We start from the raw sequence: 6,189 nt of genomic DNA on the forward strand, positions 1-6,189 counted from the left end.
ATGGAAGATGTGCTCATAAAGAAGGGGGATATCTCACCTTGGAAAGAAACACAACCAGGATCTAGCTCTAAAGAGAAGAACAAGTATTGGAAATTTGGAAAAGACAACAACAAGAACGTTGTTAATGATGGAGTCATAGACACTATTAAAACCAACTCAAAGCCCATGCTATTCAACTTGGCTAGTGGTACACAAGTGCTCAAAGTTGTTGAAGTTGCAGCAGAAAATTCTCCAAAGAAAACAAAAGAGTGGTTCAAAGAGAAACCTTGGCTTTCCAAACCTAAGCGTGATTTCACTCCTCTTAAAGAATCATATGAATCCGCTTTCAAAACTCTGTTGGCAAACAATCTGATAACACTACCAGATAATTCCAGGCCATATGATCTGGAAGTCAAACCAAAATGGTAGAGAGAAAATGAATACTACGACTACCATCAGAATAAAGGTCATAACACAAACAGTTGCATGAAGCTCAAACATGAGATTCAAGATCTCAATGATGTTGGTAAAATTGTTGTCGGGAATCACCCAACCAATGCTGATCACAAAACATTTAAGGACCCTTTACCTGTTTATGAACAAGGTGATTCCTCAAAGACCAAAGGAGGTGCCAAAGTAAATTATACTTATACCAGCAATGAAAACGTCATTAACATGATTGAGCCTTCTGAATCTGAATATTGCAATGTGATTATAGTCCAAGATAAACCAAATGAATCATGATATGCAAGAGCTCTGACCCGTTCTCAAAAGAAAGTAACTCTCCAAGGAGCTAGTTCTTCCAACCCAGCTCAAGCAACATCAAACCTACCAGCCCCGTCAAACAAACAAAAAGAATCAACCTTGGATAAATTTAAAAGGCTAACTTCAACATCATCCTTTGGATATAGCGTTGTTGAACAATTGAAAAGGACAAATGCTCAAATCTCAATCTTTGAATTGCTAAAAATCTCTTCTGCTAACAAAGAGATTCTGGACAAAGCATTGCTCACCACTAATGTTCCAAAAGATTTAGATATTGATCGGTTTCAGTCTATGGTGGGTCATCTAACTTCACCTCACTATCTGACCTTCTCTAAAGAAGATGACAACTCACTAAATCATCCACATAACCACCCATTTCATATTGAAGCCATGATCCATAAACACAGAGTTAAACATGTTTTGATAGATGGAGGCGCGGGGTTGAATATATGTACTTATAGTCTGCTTACACAACTAGGATTTTCTTAAAATGTCATTGATCCAGGCAAGAAAATAACAATTAAATCCTATGATGAAGAGGAAAGGACCTCTAAAGGCCTGGTATCATTACCAATCAAGATGGGACCTGTAGAAAGAGATGTCATTTTTCAGGTACTTGATCTCCCTCTGTCATACAATATCTTACTGGTTAGGCCATAGATTCATGAAATGAAGGCAGTTCCATCAACATACCATCAATGCTTAAAATTTCCTTATAATGGAACAAAAGTTAGTATTCCTACTGATACAAATGTCACCTGTAATGCATTAACAAAAGGTACCGATACTTTTGTACCTCATAATAGGGCAGCCTCTACAAATGAAAATCTTGAAGCTTTGATGAAAGAATTAGAAAAGAAATTGAAGATTACAAATACCAGCATGGATAAATACAAAATAGAACCAGTAGTTTCGTTAGTCTCTCTCCCTCCATCACCAAAACAGTTGGGAAAACCATCAGAGGCTATGAGAACTCAAAATTCAAATCTGAATATCATATATGATAGTCTTTTGTATAGTCTTCTACTTCCCTGGCAGATGAAATAGAAGAGGATGCAGTTCTTAAATGGCTTTTCAAAGAAGATAGTCAAAACGAGGAAGTATGACATTGTGAGATTTCCCCAACCCAATATGGTCCTGGCTACAAAATGATTCAACGCATGGGATATTCAGGTATTGGTCCTCTAGGAAAACATCAAGAGGGTATTGTTGAACTGATTTAGATGCAAACAAAATCCACAAATGATAAGGCTGGACTAGGATACAATCCAGGAAAAACATCAGACCAAAAACATGCTTCTAAAACTAAATGGAAGAAAAAGACACTGCCTTTAACATTACAAGAAGTAAGCACTCAACAAATTCAAGACAACTATGAAACAGAACAAGAGGAACTAGAAAACAAGAGAGAAGGAACAATCCATGATCAAGTTCTGATGGTATCAGCCACAGTGCTACAAGAAGTAGAAGTCCCATAAGATATGAAAGAGGAAGTAGAAAGATTCAGGGAATTGTTTACAATGCTGAAAATTCCAGTTACATACACTGGTAGGCAACAAGTAGAAGATTCAGAAACTGACTCAAATGAGTATGAATGGGGTCTAGATCACACCTCTCAGATACATCCACTACAGAAACTCCAGAAGAGTCTACTAGTACCACAGATGATACTCAAGAGCTGATGCGCATAAAACTAGAGAAAGAAATACAGGAAATTAGACAAAAGAGACAAGCAAACTATGAACAAGCACTAAAGGAAGGAAGAATACCAGAAAGATTTTCATCTATGTACCCCTATACTAAGACAAAACAAATCAAGTATAGCACTACACAAGAAGAATTGGAAGCAACAGAAGCAGAACCAGTCATCAGTCCAAAGGAAGTTGAGTGGAGTAGATGACAGGGAATCACAGAAACATCATGATCATGTCAATAGGTGTGTCAGATATAAATGATAAATGAGACAAATCTTGGAGGAACTTGCAGCATTAAATATGTTGGTGTTGATACCATACATATACTCACTAAATCACTTAAAGAAGACTTGAAAACTTCATCCAATGACTTTGATGACTCTGATAATAGTCCTATTCATGACAATATCTACTCAACATCAAATTTTGAATCATCTAATGTAAATAATGAAAATTAGTCTACTGATCTTATTGTTGACGAACCACGATATGAAGTCCAATCTGGCATAGAGAACAATGCTACAAGTATGTCTATTGGATTAGGTCAACTAAATATTAATGTGCACTTTAATAATCATGTTCTGACTCTTCATGGTCTCGAGACATTTACGCAAGGTATCCTTCTGGAACTTGACTTTTTGATCAGCAGTTATGATGACAATACTGTGAACTCCCTCGAACTTGTCCAACATTTATCCTTACTACATCCAGAACTAATTGACTGTACTTTACAAAACCAGCCCGTGAATATACCTTCTATTTCCAATGACTATATGTTAGCCTATTATCTCAATGCAGTTGAACCTATGGACTCTTCCACCAGTGAACAGAGTGGAAACATGACTAAAACATATATCAAGTATCTTAGTTGCAAAAATAAGAAAAATAAAAAATAAAAGATCTGATGGTGAAAACCACATTGCGGTGGTGTCAGAATCTAAAAAAGAGAAAATAAAGGACGTGCCTAAAGGTGAAAACCTCTCTGAGGTGCCTAAGGTGAGATACTTGATATACTGCCAAGTCATTTTCAGGAAAGGTCTTCTATATTGATTGAGCTGACTCAGCCAATGAACATTAGGACTCAAGAGACACCACACATCATTCATATAGCTCAATCGCTATCAGCAAAGGAATTGAAATATTTCACTCATCTATTTTCAGAAAAGAAGATCAATTTTGCATGGACATACTCTGATATGCCAAGCCTAGATCCTGATCTTATCATGCACCATCTTTCTATCACACCAAGAGTTAAACCAGTCAAGCAAAAACTTCGTAAGATGCACCCTCATGTGGCATTGCTAGTCAAGGTTGAGCTAGAAAAACTGCTAAAAGTTGGATTCATTAGAGCTATAGACTATGCCAAATGGATTTCAAACATAGTACCTATGTCAAAGGCAGACAAATCTATTAGGGTTTGCACAGAATTCAAAGATCTCAACAAAGCTTGTCTGAAGGATGACTTTCTATTACCAAACATTAATATGATAGTCAATATGACTATTGGGTATGAGATGTTCTCACTAATGGATGGATTCCCCGGTTATAATCAGAACAAAATAGCTCTTGGAGATCAAAAAAAGATAGCTTTCACCTGTGCATGGGGAACCTTTTACTGGAATGTCATGCCATTTGGGTTGAAGAATGCAGGAGAAACTTATCAAAGAGCGGTAACTACTATATTTCATGACATGATGCATAAGAATATGGAAGACTATGTTGATGACACTTTAGTAAAGACTATGAAGAGATCCATGCATATTCAAGAGCTAGGCCCTATACTAGATAGAAAGGAAAAATTCAAACTCCGGCTAAATCCAAAAAAGTGTGCATTCGAGGTGACATCTAGGAAATTACTTGGCTACATCATTTCAAAGAAGGGAATTGAAATTGATCCTCAAAAGGTCCATGCTATAATGGAAATGCCACCTTTGAAGAAAACCAGTAAAATGAGAAGTCTATAGGGACGTCTCCAATCCATCAGACGCTTTATTTCTTAGCTAGCAGACAAAGCTCAACCTTTCACAAAAGTATTGAGGAAAGGAGTAATATACAACTAGGATTGAGAATGTGAACAACACCTTCAGTAGATCAAAGGCTACCTATCCAATCCACCAATATGGATGCCACCAATTCAAGAAAAACCATTGATGTTATACATATCAGCCACTGATTCATCATTGGGGGCACTTCTAGCACAACAAGATGAAAATAAAAAAGAGAGATCTATATATTACATCAGTAGAACATTGGTGTCTTATGAAATGAACTACACTGTAATAGAAAAAGCATGCTTGGCATTAGTCTTTGCATCACAAAAATTGAGACACTACATGTTGGCACATTCCATCAACCTAGTAGCTAAAATTGATCCGCTCAAATATCTTCTCAACAAAGCAACACTTACAGGAAGATTGGCAAAATGGGTCATGATCCTTATAGAGTTTGATATTGAGTATGTGGAACGCAAATCCATAAAAGGACAGGTAATTGCTGATCAACTTGCTAAGGCTCTGCTTGAAGACACTCAATCGCTGCATATAGAGTTTCCAGATGAATCAATAATGCACCTTACTCAACAACCCTGGAAGATGTTCTTTGATGAGTCTTTCACTCAAAATGGTTCTGGTGCTAGAATATTATTTATTACTCCTCAGAAGTATTCAATCCCAAAGTCATATAAGATTATTTTCCCTTGCACAAAAAACATTACAGAATATGAAGCTTTGGTAAATGGGATAAAGCTAGCTATCAGATGGAAGGTTGCAAAATTACACATCTATGGAGATTCTCAGCTGATTATCAATCAAATCAATGATACATATTAGACTCGAGATAAGAAACTGATGCCTTATAAGAGAATGGTGGATGATCTCAAGAAATATTTTACTTTTGTATCATTCCAGCAGATTCCAAGATCAGCAAACAGAGCAGCAGATGCTATGGCCACCTTGGCATCTCTGCCCGAGTTACAAGAATCCAATTTTCGCTTTGAATTCCTGGTGGAAGAGTTACATTACCCTGCCTATGATTCTCCTGAGACCCAAATAGTCTATTCTATTATTGGACATGACTCATCCTGATACAACCACATTTACTCTTATCTATGAGACCAAATTATCCCAGAAAATCTTACCCGTAATGAGAAAAGGAACCTAACTCAAAACGCTTCATGGTACGTCATCATTGCTAACGATTTATTTAGATGAGGTTTAGATGGTACATTGCTTAGTTTTCTAGAAACTGAAGAGTCTAAATGTGCATTATCGGAAGTCCATGAAGGTATTTTTGGATCTCATTCGAATGGTCTTACTTTAGCTCGGAAACTACTAAGGGTTGGCTACTACTGGCCAGACATCGAGAAGGATGCTATAAAGTTTTCTAAAACTTGTGAGAAATGTCAGCTACATGGAAATCTCATACATGCTCCAGCAAGGGATCTCATACCCTTCATCACACATTGGCCTTTCCAGCAAGGGGCCTTTCATCTCATTGATCAGATCTATCCTGCATCATCCAATAGACACAAGTTTATCATAATTGCCACTGAGTACTTCACTAAATGGGTAGAAGCGGTTTCACTCATCAAAGCAACCGGTAAACAAGTAGCTCTGTTCTTTCTAAACCATATCATTTGCAGGTATGAGACACCTTCCTCCATCGTGACTGACAATGGAGGACAATTCAAGAATAAAGATCTAGACGAGCTCTATGAGAAATTCAAAATTAGACAACACTAGTCATCTATATA

This window comes from Cryptomeria japonica, chromosome 4 (assembly GCF_030272615.1).
Source record: "Cryptomeria japonica chromosome 4, Sugi_1.0, whole genome shotgun sequence".
Lineage (NCBI taxonomy): Eukaryota > Viridiplantae > Streptophyta > Pinopsida > Cupressales > Cupressaceae > Cryptomeria > Cryptomeria japonica.